A 21,696-nucleotide genomic window follows, 5' to 3' on the forward strand; every position below is an offset into this window, starting at 1 on the left:
CATCCGTATGGGTCTCTCGGGGCATGTTATATATTTTATGAACTGGTACACAGCCTAGTAACAGCCCAACAGTTTCTGGAATCCAATTCTGAGAAAGAAAATAAGTGCCTACTATTAAATACTACATATACACATAGATGTCAGTATAAAACATGGAAGCCTACTCCACTCACACATGGGCTTTTCCAGTCTCTATCCAGCAAGTTCTTCTTGCAGTCTAACCTAATCGCTCTTTGAATCAATGTAAGATTTAGATTTCTCCTGTTTTCTCTGGAGAAGAGTTCATAAATACTCTCCATCTTATGTATCTTTAAATACTTAAGGGCCCCTCTCTGCCTTCTCTTGTCTACAATAAATGAACTCTTCCATAAGGCCATGGCCATCAGCCAATTTATTGCATCATCCCCTCAATCCTAAAAACCTGCATATTCAAATCAGAGATAAAAATAGTTATATTGTAGCAAGTTCTGCTCCTCTGATATTTAAATCTGCCCATTTATTATACCTCTTGGCTTGTTACATTTTAAATAGAGCTGAGAATGAGAAAACAACTGCTTTTTAGAGCATCTGTCGCTGCTGACCCGGGGTTACCTCTGCAGTGTAGGCTTATAGCACTTACCTAGGTTATTAAGTGCTCCGGTGACATTATTACAAGAGGGGGCAGGCACGGTGTCAGCCTAATGAGGCGGCAGATTATATCTGATGGTCTCCATCCGAACATCAGCACAGGCCAGGCTGTGCGCTAATCAAGTCATCAAAAGCCCTTCACCTGGGACAACAGCAGCCTTTGTCTCCACTTACGAGGAAAATGAGCCACCTCCTTTCTAGTGCTAATAAGTTTAGTGGAGACGGGTTATGTTCCATGGGAAAAGCTGGGCTCTCCCCTTCCACGGCAAGCAGCCAAAGCATGGGGATCGAGGAGGCAAGAAATCATTCCTTCCCCATTTGGAGCCCAAATACTTTTGCTGGAAAGCTGACACTGTGTCCTTGAGTTCAGAACCACCAGCACTTTCACGGTGCTTGACGTGGAATAGGAGCTCCATGTGTGTTTTTACTGAGTTATTAGACTTTACACTTGGTTTTGAAGCCCCTGGTAGCCAAATCAAAAAGAGGAATAAGGAGGTTAGGGGCACTGACCCTCTGTGCAGTTGAAAATCTGTGTGTAACTTATAGTCGGTCCTCTGTGTCCTCGATTCTGCACCCACAGATTCAACCAACCATAGATTCAACCAAAGACAGATCAGGTAATACTGTGTTATTTACTACTTAAAAAAATTCTTCTGTTAAGTGGAGCCATGCAGTTCAAATCCAGATTGTTCAACAGTCAACTCTATACTTGTTTACACAGTTTTCCTGTGTGAATAAGACAAAGAACACTGACTACTTCAGAAGATACAGGTTTCTAATGTTGTTTTGGAAAAAGCTGAGCACGTGCTTCTGTGTGTTCTTGAAAATCCTCCACTGAAAACCCATGCAAAGCAAAGGCCAGCAATAAGTCTGTGCCCTTTCTGTTCCTTGCTGGGGGAAAGACCTTGTTACACATGGATTTTCCCATCTACACATGCTTACAGGGCAAAGATCAAGGTCGGTCGGTGGCTGCTTCTCTGCATCCTTAACAGCCAACAGAGAGCATACTATGGACTTACACATTTGCACTACCGACTAGGCCCAGAACAAGACACCCTGAATTCCCATTGGAATCAGATCATTCCCAAGCAGTTAAATCATGTTTAGAAATTTACCCGTGGTTTCTTAGCAAGTGGTCTGCTTCCACTTGCTGATGATATGCAACCAACTGTAGACTTATTTTTCTTCTCTTTGGCCATGATATGCAACCAACTGTAGACTTATTTTTCTTCTCTTTGGGCACATAGTTACCAATGACAAAAGAGAGCCCATATATATATTCAAATAGGGGTGCAGAGAATCTAATCTGTATTTCAAAAAATAATTTCATTCAAAAATATAATCATACATGCTCTCTCAACCCAGGAGGCAAGAAGCCACACTGCATTGTCCCAGTTTCTAAGAAGGGTCAGCAGAAATTTAGAGAAAACAATAAGCCTACCAAATTTTGGAATTTAGTAATAGATTAAAAGAGCAAAAACCCTGATAACTTCTAATGTCAGCCAGGTTAAGGTGAAAGAGATAATCTTACATGTTAATAGAGATAGTGTCACTGATATACTATGCCAAACCACCAGCAAAAAGGTTATATCAAAATCTAAAATATGCATTCCTTTCACAGCAATTCCATTTCTAGGAATCTATTATAAGGAGGTAATAGAATACTTCTTTATAACAAGCAAAGATATATGTATAAGGACATATTTGTATCATGTGTATTTTCTATAAAAGAAAAAACTGGAAACAATCCAAATGCCTACTGATAGAAATAAAGCATGGCTTATTTAAAGAACTATAATGGTTCTCTCTCAGGGTGCACACTTACCAAGCATCGGCTATGCTGAGCTTAGTTCTAGGCAGTTGTTACATCACATATACAAACCAAACCTCTGGTCTGGTTGAGTTATATTCCAGACATGACACTTTCAAATAAATTCTTAATGGGAAACTTCAAAATGGCTACACATTTTTGAAATACAGACATACACATATCTGTAAGACATTTTTTGGTATTCAGATAGTGCCAGATGTGCTCTTGAATGAAGCCCTTGTAGTAGCTCTGAAGCTGTCATGCTGCCCTTACATGCAGAAGAGAAGCCGCTGGAGCAGGTTTAAAATAAAAACACCAGCCTGAGATTTGGAACACACTTAAGTGACTTTTCGTTTCTGGCTTTGATATATATACTGACTGCACAATCTCAACAATTTACTTAATCTTGATAACCCAGTCGTCCCTTCTTTGACTCACAGAATTAGTACAAGAGATCAGAAAAAAAGAAAAAAAATATCTAAAAACTCTGTATAGATGCCTGGAAAAAAAAAAAGTAGATACTCAAATATCTGTTTCCTGCCCTTTCTTCCTAGACTGTCTCCAGATCCAGAACCCTTAACCACTCAATGTCTTTCTCCACAAATTGATTATCCAACCTAAAGGAAAATAGATCCTTTAAAAAACATTTAAATTATAACAATGTTGCTGAATCAAAGGATTTTTAATTGCCTTCTCTCTCTTGTCTCAGCTGATACATCAGAGGAAAAAAAATCAATCTTTGTTCCTTCAGCAGCTATATCTTTGTACTTCTTAGCACTATTCCCTCTTCATAGAGGAAGTTGGTTTAAAATCATTTTTTAATGAAATAGATATCCACTAGCTTATTGCCACCTGTATTCTGATACCTACATTTGTTTCCACAAAATAATCCTTTTCTCCTAAGGCCTACAAGTCAGAAAAGGCAAACCTTTCTGCAGGTTTTGGAAAACCCACACCTGCCAGGGCATGCTAGCAGTCCTAAATTGTCTTCCGCATCCTCACAATTTTTCTACTGAATGTTTTTCTTTAATTTACATACTTAATGGCTCAGCCTCTGAGCACAATAAAATCTTTCAGTAGAATATCTATTAGGTGGTTGAACTCACAAAAATAAAATCCAGTGGCATAAAATAAGCTGTCTCGAGGAGCCGTTGCCATTTGGGAAGTCATGCTCCTGCAGGGAACTGCTAGGAAGCCCATGAAGACCCAGTTCCTGCAGGTGCTGGAGTTGGCCTGTAGCTGCTGGGCTCTACCAAAGCCACAGCGATTCTTTCATTTAGTCCAGGGCAAGAGGAGCTGATTAAGAATTGAAAATAACATTTCTTGAAACTCACCATCATCATACCACATTTCGTCAGATACTTTCAAGAACTTAGCACCAAGATAAAGAAAAAAATCTGAAGCAATGGTCTGTTTAATCTTTTATGCCTATGAGAACTGTGTGATCAATATATTTTTTTCTTTTTTGCCTTGGTTAACAAGAAGTTCTGATCCAGATATAAATTGTAACTCATTTATTCATTCTTCTAGTCAATAAACCTACCAAGAGCCCCTATTACATGTCAAGCACTATGCAAAGTGCTGGTGACTCTCAGTTCAGGGTCATGGAGTCAGCTTTTCAGGAAGCCACGGACAGAGAGTGAATTAACACAGGGTCATTACTGTGACTGAGATAAACACAGGACACTCCAAAAGCTCAGAGAAGCGCAAGCAGTGGGGGGGTTGAGCGGGGAGAATCAAGGAAGGTGCCCCCCCTCCAAGTGATATAACATATCAGCTCTGGTTCTTAGTTATCTCCCACTTGGTTTCTGATGTTTCTAATTTTATTCAAAAATATTATAAATCTTCATAGAAAAAAAATACATATTGATTCATACATACATATGCATACTTGAACATACATACAAAACTCACTAAACAGTATCTCTTTAACCTAAAGGAACCCTTAAAATTTACAAAACAGCTTCCAAGGGCTATTACAAAGGATCCTAGGAAAACTGGACCTCTCTGGGAATAAAATGCTTTGAAGAGCTGATTCTAGTCATAAATATTTTCTATGATTCCAAAACAACTTTGGTTTTAAAATATGAAGATATCCTCTTATTAAGCATATATTTAGCCCTGCCTACTTCACTATGGTTTACTCCAGCACACCACCCCCAAAGATCTTGATCCAGGGACTCTGGCCTGGTAGACAGTGACTGACAACATAGATTGACTGAATGGCTTCTAGATGGATTCTGGCTTCATTCCAGATTTGGCAGCGCAAAGCTAATGCATTCCTTTGCCTCTCTTCCAACCACCTCTCCCCTCTGTCACAGCACTGTGAGAGAATGGGGTTGTTGGCACAATTTCAAGTCATATCATTGCTTCAAATCTATCCCTGAGCAAACCCGGTTTTATTTCAGAGGAACACCCTCTAGTGATCTGAACTGGAGGGGCAGTAAAACAATTCTACATTTATGTAGCATTCTCACCCCCAAAGGAATGTTTTCTATGCCTACAAATGCCTCAGCAGCAATAAAGAATCTGGTGGGTTAGAGTCTTTTTTGTGACTTTATAAAAAATCAGAATTCCGTGTAATAGAAATATGATGAATTTGATGCTTAACAACTACTACTACTACTATAACAAATACATTACATGTACATTTCTCATTTAATAGTAACTGCTTCATAAGCCTATGGTAAAAATGTTAATATCCAGCTTATAAATCCAAAACAGCAAGGGAAGTAAGTCGTGCCTTCAGGGAAGGGCTGCAGAGAGGGGCAGACTCCATCCCTGGGCCCTGATCATTTTCCAGCTGATACCCTGCAGCTTCCTCCCTTCCTCCAGATCTCTGCCCCAAGTCCCCTTATCAGAAAGGTCTTCTCTGACCATATTTTTTTTTTAAATAGCACCCCAGCTAGCCCTCTCCCTGCTTCCTTTCCTTTTCCTCTTTTTCCTTTCTTTTCTGTTTCCTTCTCCTTATTTTTGCATAGCACTTATCACCAGAAACATATTTATTTGTTTTCCCTCTTTCCACCAACATAACAACATATGCCCTAGAAAAGTTCACTACTGTATCTCCAATTCCCGACATCAAGTGGGCAATCATTTACTGAATGAATAAATGATTTTTTAAAAAAATTGTTTAGCTCATTCATACCCCATCCATGCATCCTTCACCAAGGCACAGTGAAGGGAGAAAGAACATTCCCAACCTCCTCTCTGCCTTTATTCCAGCAAACAGTAGCACCCTACAAAAAGTCGCAGCTGGTCAGAACAAATGCCCCCAAAGTTTTGTTAGTTCTGCAGGGATAATCTAGAACCATACCATACAGACCAACAATTCAATGAATTTTGACGTAGTGGTTCTGACACTCTTGAAACGTGCCCACTCTGCGTGGTTCCCAAAAATGCTGAGGGTTTTTCCAAAGGAAGAGAAATCAAGCAGGATGTCTATTCATACCCTTAAAATGAAACAGATTTATACTGGCCATGTTGGTTCCCTTTTTCAACATCTAAAGTTAAGGGAGGGGGTGCACTAAGACCATTGATTATCAGTGATATTGTGCAGCATGCAAGAACTTCATTGCATTGACCACACAGCCCCAGAGGACCAAGACAACTCTGCACTACAGAATCTCTCCAGCCAAAACATTCACCTTCCCAAATATGAGTCTATTTGAAACTTGAGGTCTTTCTTTTTTTTTTTTTTTTTTTTTGCTTTTCAGGGCTGCCCTTTGGGCATATGGAAGTTCCCAGGCTAGGCGTCGAATTGGAGTCTATGCCACAGCCATAGCAACTGGGGATCCAAGCCATGTTTGTGACCTATAGCTCAGGGCAACACTGTGATCGTGAGTGAGGCCAAGGATCAAACCCGCATCCTCATGGATACTACTCAGGTTCGTTACCACTGAACCACCACAGGAACTCCCAAGTCTTGAAATCTCACTGAGTTTAGCTAAAGAGGAAGCAAGCACAGAAATGAGAGGTTGTGAGTCACTTAAATCACAGGAGATCTGGACACCAACAAAAAGAGAATTATAAAATAGAACTAAATAAGTAGCAAGCGGTCTGGTCATAGCTGCTCTTGGTTCTGTCACTACAAGGGAAAATACCAGAGAAAAAAAATTAAGAATAAGTAAATAAATAAAAACATAGTTCACAGATGCTAAGGAGCTTCAAGCAGACCATGATTCCAAGTCTCAGTATTCTCTGTTGCTGTTTGCTTCCAAAGCATTCTACTAAACTGCCTGCCAAAGCTCTAGCAATTCTTTCAACAAGCTATCGAGAGTGGAAGGCTAATTTAATGGGGCAGGGCCAAGTGCAGTTAACAAATTGCACATCTGTAAGATGGAAATAAGCTGTCCTCATCTTCAGCAGTAACTCCTCACTAAGCAGCTCCAAAAGAGTTTTGAAGCCTTTCTCCTTCTTGGTATGTAGCTGGTGAAAAAATTCATTTCCATTTGCAGAAAAGAAGAGGCTGCCAAAATGTGGGGCTCTGCCCAGCACCCACTGGCACCACTATGAATTGAGAAACTCAAGCTGAAGAAAGGACACCTGGAATCATGCCTACTTGTTCTTAACCTAAGTACCATTCCCAAGTTTCTTTCCTCCTTTACCAACAGAAATCAAATCATGGTACCTAGAAGGTGAGTCCATTCCCACATCAACCTTTAGAGTGTAAGTCTGTACCAGGCAGCCTGGACTCCATCTAGAATGTTGCTTTTATTTGTTGCACCCAGGTAATCTGGCTCGGCCCAAAAAAAGGACCAGGCTTCAAAAAGAAGAACTCCATTTCAATCATGAATCTTCTCTTGATCGTCATGAATCAAATGCTTGTCAGTCCTGTTATATTTGATTTTTTACCCATTTTAAAATCAAGTTGTTTGTTTTTGAGTTGTAGAAATTTCCTATATATTCTGGATATTAATCCATTACCAGATATGTAATTTTTTTTTCCCCAGCTCCCATGGGTGCGTTTTTGTTTGGCTGTTAACATCCTTTTTTTTTTTAATAATGATTTTTTACTTTTTTCCATTATAGCTGCTTTACAGTGTTCTGTCAGTTTTCTACTATACAGCATGGTGACCCAGTTACACATACATGTATACGTTCTTTTTTCTCACATTATCAAGCTCATCATAAGTGACCAGACATAGTTCTCAGTGCTATACAGCAGGATCTCATTGCTAATCCATCCCGAAGGCAACAGTCTGCATCCATTAACCCCAAGCTCCTAATCCATTCCACTCCCTCCCCCTTCCCCCTTGGCAACCACAAGTCTATTCTCCAAGTCCATGATTTTCTTTTCTGTGGAAAGGTTCCTTTGTGCCTTATATTAGATTTCAGATATAAGTGATATAATATGGTATTTGTGTTTCCCTTTCTGACTTACTTCACTCATGATGAGAGTGTCTAGTTCTATCCATGTTTCTGCAAATGGCATTATTTTGTTCTTTTTTATGGCTGAGTAGTATTCCATTGTGTATATATACCACATCTTGCTAACGTAATCACATATCGATGGACATTTGGGTTTTTTCCATGTTTTGGCTACTGTGAATAGTGCTGCAATAAACATGAGGGTGCATGTGTCTTTTTTAAGGAAAGTTTCATCTGGATATATGCCTAAGAGTGGTAATGCTGGGTCATATGGTGGTTCAACATATAGTATGCAGCACGAGTTGATTGTCTATGATTCCATTCCTAAAAAAGACAACGTAATGGTATGGAAAAGACCTACTGTACACGGCTTTGCTCAAACATGCACTGTGTAGCCTGGGGCACATCATTTCATCTCTTGGTCTCTGTTTCCCCATCTACACAGAACAAAGATGAGGCTAAAATAATACCAGGGATGCTGTCACCAAAGATTCTCTGGTTCTGTGGGTTCTTTTGAGATGTTTCTCTCTTTGAAAGAAGTATTTTCATCATTAGTTAAGACCTTTCATCCTGTTTTTAGCTCTTACTTATCCCTAAAGACTTTGCTAGTCAGATGTCCATTGCCTTATGCTGGAGAATTTTCTGTGAGAACCCTCAAGTCACATAAGAGACTGAGTTAACTCAGAAATCTCCAGCTCTCCATTGCCCTCAGCCTCGAGGGCTTTTGCATTCTTGGACCATCAGACTTAGGGAGGAGAGAAGGGAGCACCCACATGACCCATGCACACACTTTCTTTTGGGGGCTTGCAGACAGGCCCTTTTTAACCTTTGGCTTCTCAACTATTACACAGAAGAACTGCAGCCCTGAAATAATGTGGGACCTATATAACCTTCCCCTAATACTGCTATCTTTCTCCTCTCCCTTCTCTTTATCTTTCTTGTACTTTCTCAATCTGTCTTTTTCTTTCCTCCCTCTTTCTTATCTTTTCTTATTTAGTCCTGCCTGAACAACTAAGGGTTTCTTTAGACCCACTGGAAACCCATATGAAAGTAAAATAAGAAATGGCTGCTTATCTTCAGTGAACAGAAGCACAAGATTAGGACTGAGAGCTCTTTGAAGTCCACTCCTGTTGACAACATTAAGGAAGCTATAACATAAAAGCATGTGAGATGAAATCAATTCGAGATCGCCAATTAAGATCAACAACTACCCTTATATTGAAACATTCTAAGACACAGCTTAGTATCAAAAGTTCTTTCATAAAAAGGTCAATATGATTAGGGGAAGGTACAGAAACCACAGTATTTAACCGATGTGCAAGGAGCATAATCCCCGAGATTAATGAAACCCCAGATCACAACTGCTTAATGTATTTTTGCTAAGCGTGAGTAGCTTGTGGGGTGAGAATTTGTAGTTCAATCAAAATATCTTCTCTACATCCACTTGTGAACATAATACTCACAACATCCATGCGATTAACAAAAGCAGCCTAGTCCAGGAGGACTGCCAAGGGCAGGCAGAAGTGTGGCATATCTAAACAAACGAACATGGAAAGGTATCATTATGACTGATGTTGTAGACACTTGGTATAAAAGGCTTTTCAAGTAAGTGGGAGGTTTTTGGCAGGAGACAAGTCATAAAGAGGTCCTCAGGCTCAATAACCTTTCCCAGCCACAAATCAGGTGTAAGAAAGACCAAGCCTTAGTCATACGTTGTCATACTCTTGTCCTAGGTAGGAAGATCCGAAGGGTGTAGACAGAATGGATGCCAATTTACAGTGGTGGCAGCAATAAAAAGAACACGGTCCATGCTCCTTTCCCCAGCCACAGAGACTCACTCAATCCAGCCCGGCTATAACTCAGTGGGACCAGGCTGCCCTCCCTTTTTCAGAGGCATTGGAAATATCTGGGTTTTGAGCAAGCACCTTGAACTTTGAGAATTTGTCAGGTACCTGAGATGGATGACTAACTTTCAAGCCTCCTTGATTCCTCGCCTCGTGGATGTTTGCCTAAGTAAAGACTCATGATAGAATGGCTACAGGACAAGAGCCAAACTACTCTGAGGTCCAAATTAAAACAGTTGGCTTTCCCTCCTCCCCTTCAAAAGGCATTTCAAGGGTTGTTTTTTTCCCCCCCAGAACAATACAAATGCAATACATCAGGAAATTTGCCATTTTAGAAGCAGGGGTGGAGAACAGATCAGCAGAGTAGCACAAATTAAGTCTTTAGTAAGAGTCGCACAGGTGAAGCCAAGTCCCTGGCTGTGTCTTAAGTAAATCCAAAGCAGAGAAAGGCAAGGCTTGGTTTCAGATGTGTAGGGAGAAGAGTTGCTGTTCAGGGTCCTGGTCTAGCAGGGCTTTCAACGGCCTACAGAAAAGAGGGGGATGCAGTCACTATATTTGAGCTCAGGGCCCACAGCACCCTGGCTCGGGATCAGTGGCGAGGGCCTGGGATGGAGCAGAAGCAGAAGTCCAGGGAGTAGAAAACCAACAAGAACAGAAAGACACTTTTTTCACAAAAGGAAAAACCCCATCAAGGACGGACCTTGGCAAAAGAGCAAGACAATGCTGGATTTCAGCATACAAGCCCTCAGCGTCAGGCATCTGTCTGAAAACCTCTTTCTTCCTCCTTCCCAGATACCCCAGCCCTACAGGCAAATCCTCAGCTGACATCCATTCAACAGTCAATGTTTCTAGAGCTCCTACAATGAACCAGGAACTGAGAAGGGAAGGCTGCAGAGAAGCATTTGATAGGTTCCCTGCTCTGAAAATACAAAACCCTATCAAAAAAGCTGGATGGGAGTTCCCATTGTGGCTAACAGAAAGGAACCCGACTAGTATCCATGAGGACACAGGTTCCATCCCTGGCCCCACTCAGTGGGTCAAGCATCTGGTGTTGCCGTGAGCTGTGATGTAGGTCGCAGATGCGGTTCAGATTTGGCATTGCTTGGTTGTGGTGTAGGCCAGCAGCTGTATCTCTGATTTGACCCCTAGCCTGGGAATTTTCATATGCTGCGGGTACAGCCCTAAAAAGTAAAAAAAAAAAAAAAAAAAAAGCTGGCTGAAGTTCACCATGAGTCTCATCTATTTCATCATCACAAGCACCACAAGCTGCAGAAGCTGCCAACACACAGGAAAAGCTTTCTAACTCTATAAAGCACTTAGTACTCCCCACTAATCCTTCAAAAGGTAATTTCTCCCACCCTGTAGATATACTGGCTCTCACACATTGGGGGCGGCATTTCCCTTGACTGAAAGATTATCTCCAGTTAAAAACCACGGAATTTACTAGTGATTTATAGCTCTATATGAAGGAGTTAACTGCATTTATCCCAAAGAGAACATTTCAGATAGAGGTTCCCTAAAACCAGGAGTATATGTACAAGCAGAGGGCAGCCCAGGCCTGGCACCTGTCCTAATTCCTTCAGGCCACACTCCCCAAAAAACACTCTGCTTGCTATTTTTATTATTTTTCTCAAGCTTAGGAAGTCATTCATGCTCTAAGTAATTTCACATGCTGTAACTCTTAGATTTTTTTTCTCACATTAGTGTTTTAGAAGTCTAGACAGCTTTTTCAAGAACCTTCCTAAACATACAGATTTTAGTCATTCCTGTCTTATATGTCCCCAGCAGATAACCAGCAGAGGTTATGTGTTGAAAGGTATCCTCTATACACTGAGTTTTAGGAAGCATGAAGTACACCACAAAATCCCATATTCCCTTTGCTCTTCACCCACTCAGCATTACAGTTCAACCAATTAGGAATTAATCATCATTTTTCATCAGTAAAGAGATGAGATTCCCAAGGTGAGTTCTCCCTTCCTCTCATTTGTGATGTTCAGGCAGGTGGCCTACATAATTCTCATCAGATTTTCTTCTGGTGAATAATCCAGGAGATCAGAAAACCAGGCAAATTAAAAAATCAAGCTGTCTTGGAGCTCCCATTGTGTCTCAGGAGGTTAAGGATCCAACACTGTCTCTGTGAGGATACAGGTTCAATCCCTGGCCTTGTTCAGTGGGTTAATGACCTGGCAACGTGCAAGCTGCAGTGTTGGTCACAGACGCAGCTTGGATCCAGTGTTGCCATGGCTGTGGTGTAGGCCTGCAGCTGCAGCTCTGATTCGACCCCTAGGCCAGGAATTTCCATATGCCATCATGGGTGCAGCTGTTAAAACAAACAAACAAATGAATCAAGCTGTCTCTAGAGAAAATATAAGGAAGGGGATAGGTTCCTAATTGGCATGTCCACAGCATCTGAGCAATGAACAGATCCATAACTATCTATAATACATCCTGTTGTTATTCAGTTGGTACAAAAGGCTCTGTGTTTGAAATTCTGATTTATTTTGAAAGGCTATTTTGAAGAGAAATTTTACGATGTGTTTCATATGCAAAGACCCTCTTACCACTTCACTGGAAACACTGAGTACCTTACATATTTCTTTCACATGTCTCTATCCAGGTGAGGCAAGAACATTAAAGACTGCCTTGATTAGCACCAACTAAAATTCATTTCTATCTCCACTCTCTATCCTGTGAGATCCTCTTGTCTAATTACAGCAGCTGCTCATCAATAATGGGAAGGGAAATGCGGTACCAATGATGAGAATTAGCATAAGGAATCAGTTTTCAGAAAATAATCCCTTAAATCCAAGATTTGGATCTATAAGATGAACAAAACAACTTGCTCTGATAATTAAAACTCACCTGTCAGGAGTTCCCACTGTGGCTCAGTGGGTTATGAACCTGACTAGTATCCATGAAGATGTGGGTTTAATCCCTGGCCTCACTCAGTGGGTTAAGGATCTGGAGTTGCCATGAGCTGTGGTGTAGATCATAGATGCAGCTCAGACCCTGCATTGCTGTGGTTGTGGTGTAAGCTGACAGCTACAGCTCTGATTCAACCCCTAGCCCGAGAACTTCCATATGCCACAGGTGTAGCCTTAAGAAATTTAAGAATTAAAAAAAAAATTTAAATTTTTAAAAGGGCCTCACCTGCAAGATTTCAAATGCTGTCTGAAGGTACCTCCCTCAATGTCTACCTACCCACATCTCTGTCAAACCATGTAGAAAAATGTAATTCAATTCCAGAAAAGTTTATCACATATAAGTGTAGCCAGGTACAGAAAAAAAAAAATAAGCTGCCTGGGAGATCAAGATGGCAGAAGAGAAGGATACGGATCACACCTCCTTCCAAAAATATATAAAAATACATCTACATGTGGAACAATTCTCACAGAATACTTACTGAACAAAGCTGAAAGAAAGATCACCATGTAACCAGACAGAATAAAAGGGAGAAAAAAGAAGAAGAAGGAAAAAAGAATCATACAATGCCTATATGCTGGGGGAGAGCTGTGAAAGAGGAAGGGTTCCCTCACCCTGGGAAGTTCCTTCACTAGTGGGAGATCATCTGGGACAGATGGGGAGCTTCAGAAACATAGAGGAGAGTGCAGCAGCCAGCCTGTCACAGGAAGAATAGAGAGAGACCAGTACAGGCAGTCCTGGCCAGCTCAATGCACTTACCAGCCCTAAGATATGCACCTGCTGGTGTGCATGCTGAAACTCTGGCTTCAGTGAACAGGCCCAGGGAGACCACTTTGTTTGGCTGCATGGAAACAGCCCAAAGGGCCTAGGGTGTGTCCACAGGTACAACTGGGGGTGGGTGCAGGATGAAGCCCAGGTCCATCATAGGAGCCCCATTGTCAACTCATGAAGAGGGGAATGGCCCCAACATAGCAGCTTCATTCCTGGAGTGCTCACAGCAGGCACAGATCTGCCTATATAAGCTCTAGCAGTCCACAAGTGCCTGCAGGTTTCCCACATGCAGAGGCAGGGCTGAAATATGAGCTGATTCCTGGCAGCTTCAGATTTACACCAGCCAGCAGCTTTGTGAGCACAGCAGCTACTGGACATCTGAGTAGATTTCCAGTTCTCTCTTGGCAGGTTTTTTTTTTCTTCAGCAATATCAGTGGCAGACTTTGAGGGCACTCTTATCATATATGCACCCAAAATAGGAGCACATGAATATATAAAACAAATGCTAAAAGACATAAAGGAAAAAATTTATGGGAATACAATAATAGTGGGAGATTAACAGTTTACTGACATCAAAGGACAGATCTTCCATATAGAAAATCAATAAGGCAACAGAGGCCCTAAATGACACAACAGAGCAGTTAGAGTTCACTGATATCCTCAGGACACCACATTCAAAACAAAACAAAACAGAACACACATCCTATTCGTGGACCTTCTCTGGGATATATCACACACTACGACACAAAACAAGCCTCAACCAATTTAAGAGGACAGAAATAATTTCAAGCATCTTTTCTGACTACAACAACATAAACTAGAAATCAACCACAGAAAAATATATGAGGGAAAAAAAACAATTACATGGAGACTAAAAACATGCTCCTTTCTACAAAACCAATAGGTCAATGAAGAAATCAAAGAAGAAATCAGAAAATACCTTGAAACAAATGACAATGAAAACACAACCATACAAAAACATGGGACACTGCAAAAGCAATACTTAAAGGGAAGTTCACAGTGATATAGGCCTTCCTCAACAAACAATAAAAATCTCAAATAAATAACCTAACCCACCACCTAAAAGAACTATTAAAAAAAGAGAGAGAGAGAGGAGTTTCCATTGTGGCTCAATGGGTTAAGAACCCAAGCAGTATCCATGAGGATGTGGGTTTGATCCCTGACCTCGCTCAGTGGGTTAAGGATCCAATATTGCTGCAAGCTGCAGCATAGGTCACAGATTCAGCTTACATCTGACATTGCTGTGGCTATGGCATAGACTAGCATCTATAGTTCCGATTTGACCCCTAGCCTGGAAACTTCCATATGCCACAGATGCAGCCCTAAAAATACAAAAAAGAAAGAAAGAAAAGAAAAGAAGAAAATATATAGAGAGAATTATATTAAAAAAAAGAACAAACAAAATCTAAAGTCAGCAGAGGGAAATAATAAAGATCAGATAAGAAATAAAGTAGAAATTTAAAAAGCAAAGAAAAAATAATTAAACCAAGAGCTGGTTTTTTGAAAGGATAAACAAAACTGACAAACCTTTGACCAGGCTCACCAAGAAGAAAAGAGAGAGGACCCAAACAAACAAAATAATAAATGAAAGAGCAGAAATAACAAGCAACATAGGCAAAACACTCTCTGACATCAACATCATGAATATTTTCTCAGGTCAGTCTCCCAAAGCAATAGAAATTAGAGCAAAAATAAACCCATGGGACCTCATCAAACTGAAAAGCTTCTGCACAGCAAAGGAAACCAAAAAGAAAACAAAAAGACAACTTACAGAATGGGAGAAAATAGTTTCAAATGAGGCAACTGACAAGGGCTTAATCTCTAGAATATACAAGCAACTTATACAACTCAACAGCAAAAAAGCCAACCAATCAATGGAAAAATGGGCAAAAGACCTGAATAGACTGTTCTCCAAGGAAGATATACAGATGGCCAACAAACACATGAAAAAATGCTCAACATCGCTGATTATAAGAGAAATGCAAATCAAAACTACCATGAGATACCACCTCACACCAGTTAGAATGGCCATCATTAATAAATCCACAAATAACAAGTGCTGGAGGGGCTGTGGAGAAAAGGGAACCCTCCTGCACTGCTGGTGGGAATGTAAACTGGTACAGCCACTATGGAGAACACTTTGGAGATACCTTAGAAATCTATACATAGAACTTCCATATGACCCTGCAATCCCACTCTTGGGCATCTATCCGGACAAAGCTCTACTTAAAAGAGACACATGCACCCGCATGTTCATTGCAGCCCTATTCACAATAGCCAGGACATGGAAACAATCCAAATGTCCATCGACAGATGATTGGATTCGGAAGAGGTGGTATATATACACAATGGAATACTACTCAGCCATAAAAAAGGATGACATCATGCCATTTGCAGCAACATGGATGGAACTAGAGAATCTCATCCTGAGTGAAATGAGCCAGAAAGACAAAGACAAATACCATATGATATCACTTATAACTGGAATCTAATATCCAGCACAAATGAACATCTCCTCAGAAAAGAAAATCATGGACTTGGAGAAGAGACTTGTGGTTGCCTGATGGGAGGGGGAGGGAGTGGGAGGGATCGGGAGCTTGGGCTTATCAGACACAACCTAGAATAGATTTATAAGGAGATCCTGCTGAATAGCATTGAGAACTATGTCTAGATACTCATGTCGCAACAGAAGAAAGGGTGGGGGAAAAAAACTGTAACTGCAATGTATACATCTAAGGATGACCTGACCCCCTTGCTGTACAGTGGGAAAATAATAAAAAAAAAAAAAAATTTGAAAGCCCCAGTGGGGGTGGGGGGTGAGGGAGCACCCAACAACCCTAAGGGGTTCTGTAGTAATAATTCTGCAGGACCCAAGGAAGCCAGCAGAAAAACGAGAAGATTATCTTTGCCCTACTGTGAAAGGGTTCCATTGGTAAATGCAAGACATTCGAATTAATTCAGAATTAAATTGGGAATCTGTCAAAGCCGAGATTTCACCAAACTATGTAGATTCTTAGTTATGAGGTATTAAGGACCCAATTTAGTCGAGTGTTTATTCCATTAAACTTGCACTTCGTTTCTCCTTGCAAAAAAAAAAAAAAGAAATATCAAATCATTATATAATACACCTAAAAGTAATATATGTCAATTATACCTCAATAAATGTTTTAAATTACGAAAAAAAAAAAAGAAATAACAAGCAACACCACAGAAATACAAGAAAGAATACAAGAAACAATTATACGCCAACAGACTGGACAATCTAGAAGAAAGGATCAAGTTTCTAAAAACATACAACCTGCCAAAACTGAATGAAGAAGAAACAGACAACTTTTACAGACCAATCACTAGAAGTGAAATAGAACCTGTGATTAAAAAACAAAAACAGGGAGTTCCTGTTGTGGCTCAGTGGTTAATGAATCCAACTAGGAATGATGAGGTTGTGGGTTCGATCCCTGGCCTTGTTCAGGTTAAGGATCCAGCATTTCTGTGAGCTGTGGTGTAGGTCACAGACGTAGCTTGGATCCCTCATTGTTGTGGCGCCAGCAGCTATAGTTCGGATTAGACCCCTAGCCTGGGAGCCTCCATGTGCCATGAGTGTGGTCCCAGAAAAGAAAAAAAGACAAAAAACAAACAAACAAACAAACTTCCCTGCAAATAAAAGTCCAGGACTGGATGACTTCACTGAAGAATTCTACCAAACACATGAAGAAGAACTTATATCAATGCTTCTGAAAGTCTTCTTAAAGACTAAAGAGGAGGGAACACCCAAAGTCATTCTATGAAGCCATCATCAAAACCAAAACCAGGAGTTCTGATCGTCAGTCAGCGGAAATGAATCTGACTAGTATTCATGAGGATTCAGGTTTGATCCCTGGCCTAGTTCGGGGGTTAAAAATCTGGTGTTGCTGTGAGATGTGATGTAGGTTGCAGACATGCCTTGGATCTGGTAATGCTGTGGCTGTGGCATAGGCCAACGGCTACAAGCACCAATTCCACCCCTAGCCTGGGAACCTCCATCTGACATGGGTGTGGCCCTAAAAAGACAGAAAAAAAAAAAAAAAAGACACTACCATAACCAAAAAATAAAATTAGAGGACAATATCTCTAATGAATATAGATGCAAAAAATTGTCAACAAAATATTAGAAAACTGAAACCAATAACACATGAAAAAGATACACTACAATTAAGCTACATTCATTCCAGGGTCACAAGGATGGTTCAACATATACAAATCAATCAACATCATACACAACATCAACAGAAGAAAAGACCAAAACCACATGATCATCTCAAGAAAGGCAGAAAAAGCATTTGATAAAATTCAACATCCATTCAGAATAAAAATTCTCACCAAAGTGGGTACAGAGGGACTATATCTCAAGGTGATAAAAGCTACTTATGACAAACCCACAGCCAACATAATATTCAACAGTGAAAAGCTGAATGCCTTCCCACCTAAATCTGGAACAAGACAAGGATGCTCACTCTCACCACCTTTATTCAACACAGCACTGGAAGTCTTAGCCACAGTAATAAAACAAGAAAAAGAAATAGAGGATATCCAAATTGAAATGTAAGAGGTAAAATTATTATATGCAGATGGCATGATATTATATATAGGAAACCCTAAAGACTCCATACAAAAACAACTACAACTGATAAATTCAGCTTGGTAGCAGAAACAAGATTAACATACAGAAATCAGTTGCATTTCTGTACACTAGCAATGAATTATCAGAAAGTTTAAAAATCCCTTTAAAAAATCCCTTTTAAAATCACATCAAAAAAATTAAATACTTAGGAATAAACTTGACCAATGAAGTAAAAGACTTACATGCTGAGAATGATAAAGCACTGATAAACTGAAGATTATTCAAAGAAATGGAAAGACATCCCATGTTCTTGGGTTGTAAGAATTAATACTGATAAAGTAGCCATAATACCCAAGGCAATCTACAGATTTCATGTGATATCCATCAAATTACCTATGACATTTTTCAAGGTACTAGAATAATCTTAAATTACATATGCAACCACAAATGCCAAAGCAATCCTTAGGGAAAAGAACAAAGCTGGAGGCATAACCCTCCTAGACTTCAGACAAATATCAAAGCTAATCAAACAGCACTGTACTAGCACAAAAAACAGACAAATGGATCAATGGAAGAGAACAGAGTCCAGAAATAACCCCCCCACACACACACACAGTCAATTAATCTTTGAAAAAGTAGGCAAGAATATACAATGGAGAAAAAGCAGTCTATTCAGCAAGTGGTGTTAGGAAAACTGAACAGCCACATGTAAATCAATGAAATTAGAACACTCCTTCATACCCTATACAAAAAAACAAACTCAAAATGGATCAAATATGTAAAAATAAGACATAAAACTCCTAGAAGCAAAAATAGGCAAAACATTCCCTGACATCAATTGTATCAATGTTTTCTTAGGTCAGTCTCCCAAGGTAATAGCAATAAAAGAATAAACAAACAAATGGGACCTAAACAAACATAAGGTTTTGCACAGCAAAGGAAACCATAAACAAAATGTAAAGACAGCCTACGGACTTGGAGAAAACATCTGTAAATAATGCAACTGAAAGGGCTTAATTTGCAAAATATACAAACAGTTCATTCAACAACAAAAATAACCCAATCAAAAAATAAGCAGAAGACCTAAATAGACGTTTCTCCAAAGAAGACATCCAGATGGCCAACAGGCACATGAAAAATGTCCAACATCACTAATTATTAGAAAAACGTAAATCAACACTACAATGAGATACCACCTCATTCCAGTCAGAATGGTCACTATCAAAAAGCCTACGAATAGGGTGTGAAGAAAAGGGAAAACTTCTACACTGTGGGAATATAAATCGGTGCAGCCACTGTGGAGAATAGTATAGAGGTTCCTTAAAAAACTAGTTACCATAGGATCCAGCAATCCTACTCTTGGATGTATTTCTGGAGAAAACGCTAATTTGAAAAGATACACACACCCCAGTGTTCATAGCAGCTCTATTTATATAGTCAAGACACAGAAGATATGTAAATACCCACTGAGAGAGGAATGGATAAAGAAGATGTGGGATACACACACACACACACACACACACACACACACAATGGACTATTACTCAGCCAAAAAAAAAGAATGAAATAATACCATTTGAGGCAACACGGATGGATATAGGGATTATCGCACCAAACGAAGTGAGTCAGAGAAAGACAAATATATATCACTTATATGTGGAACTTAAAACATGATGCAAATGAACTTATTTACAAAACAGAAACAGACACACAGACATAGAAAATAAATTTATGGTTAGCAAGAGGGAGGCACAGAGGGATAAATTAGGGGCTTGGAATTAACAGATACATACTACTATACATAAAATAAACAATAAGGACCTATGATATAGGACAGGGAACTATATTCAGTATCTTTTAATAACTTATAATGGAAAAAATCTGATAAAAGAATAAATGTGTGTATGTATGTGTGTATATACATACAAAATACATAACTATAATATATAATATATATACTATATATAATATATGTATATTATATATACACAATTGAATCACTTTTCTGTACATCAGAAACTAATATGACATTATAAATCAATTATATCTCAATAAAAATAATAAAAATCTTTAAAAGTCACAAACTTGATTTTCAAAAAACAAGTGATGGCAATATCATATTTAAGTGGGAAAAGCCACTCGAAAAATGGGTTCTGTCTTTTTCTCTTAAATAAATCAATCAGTTGACCTCAGGATAATCAGCACAGTAAAAAAAAAAAAAAAAAGAAAAAAAAAAAAAAGTCCTAAGGTAGTGTGCGAAATGCTAGGTGATTAGGGCACCGTTATATCGAATAAGCCAAAAGTAGTTCCAGGGCTCAGCCTACACTTAGGCACACATTAGCTATGACTGAGAGGATAAAAAGAACTGGGGCATCTTCTGAAAAGATTGGTCAAATTTTCTGCTTCTAGCCCATATTCTGAGAGATCCTCTTGCTACAATGTAGCAAGATCCCAGATAAAAAGAAAAAGTGAACTTTATAAAGCATTTCTGACCATCAAAAAAAGTAGAGAAAGTATTCAAAAGCTGTGGAAGGAAAACAGAAAGAAAAAAAAAAGGGAGGGAGGAAAGGTGGGAAAAGAAAAGTAAGATCAATTCAATCTCATAAGTGACACTTACGCCAGTCAAGGTTGCCCTGGGAGCAACCTTGCTCTTCAGTCTCTGGCATCAGAGACTGAACTCTGGGTCCCTCACATGATGGGAAAGCTGAATGTGAGGCTTGTGCATTAAGCTGGGACCCGTAACTATGAAGATTACTAACATATTCCCAAGTCAGTTCTGTCCCAAGGTTTTAGGGCACAAAAAAAAATTCACATCTTCTCTGGAAGAAAGCTCTCAATTTAAGGCCTTAATACTACTACAAATTAAATTTAATCAAATATAAGCTCTCAAAAAAATAAAACTCAAAACACAATGCAAGGAAACAAAGGTAAATGAGTTGCCAGAAACAACAGAATGACACCCTCAATTACCAAATATTTAGCATTCTTAGATATAGATATAGAATACTATATATAAAATATTTCATGCAGTAAAATATGGAATCAAAAATATTCCACATCTAGATAATTAAAGTACCACTGCAGAAAGCCAAAGACAATGACAGAAGAAATCAACAATGGAAGCAGAATTCTCAATAGTGACATCAGAAATCAGAAGACATAAGCTATCTTCTGGACTTCCCGTCGTGGCTCAGTGGTTAACAAATCCGACTAGTAACCATGAGGTTGTAGGTTTGATCCCTGGCCTTGATCAATGGGTTAAGGATCCAGCGTTGCTGTGAGCTGTGGTGAAGGTCACAGAGGCGGCTCAGATCCTGTGTTGCTGTGGTTCTGGCATAGGCAGGCGTCTACAGCTCTAATTAGACCCCTAGCTTGGGATCCTCCATATGCCATGGGAAGGGGCCTAGAAAAGGCAAAAAGCCAAAAAAAAAAAAAAAAAAAAAAAGGAAGTTATCTTCCAAGTGTTAGGACAAACTATTAATTAGACCAGCCAATGAAGCTATTTCTTAAGAATGGGAATGAAACAAATACATTTTCTTATAAACAAGAACAGAAAGTTGACTCTGAACATAACTTCACTAAAGAAATGTCTATTGCTGTGCTCCTGAAACTAACACAACATTGTAAGTCACCTATATACAATAAAATTTTAAAAAAAAAGAAATGCCTAAAGGATGTACATTAAGAAAGAAGAAAATGAACCCAGAGGAACAGCTGAAATGCAAGAAATGATG

At 39.5% G+C, this 21,696-nt stretch overlaps 1 protein-coding gene across 4 annotated transcripts in view; it reads right to left on the reverse strand.

Moving 5' to 3' along the window:
• The window catches only part of LYPD6B (LY6/PLAUR domain containing 6B), a 224,042-nt gene that overhangs the window by 95,537 nt on the left and 106,809 nt on the right, over window positions 1-21,696 (reverse strand). The window contains exon 1 of one of the 4 annotated variants that reach the window (XM_021074899.2): window positions 13,333-13,563. The exons of the other annotated variants lie outside the window; for them this stretch is intronic. The gene's annotated coding sequence lies outside the window, so the exon portion shown is untranslated. Of the gene's footprint in view, window positions 1-13,332; window positions 13,564-21,696 lie in introns of those variants that run through there. 4 annotated transcript variants of the gene reach the window in all.

The sequence above is a fragment of the Sus scrofa genome, chromosome 15 (assembly GCF_054392235.1).
Source record: "Sus scrofa isolate SSC_HxYL_T2T_F1_AM1 chromosome 15, Sscrofa_HxYL_maternal_Yorkshire_Landrace_v2.0, whole genome shotgun sequence".
Taxonomy (NCBI): Eukaryota; Metazoa; Chordata; class Mammalia; order Artiodactyla; family Suidae; genus Sus; species Sus scrofa.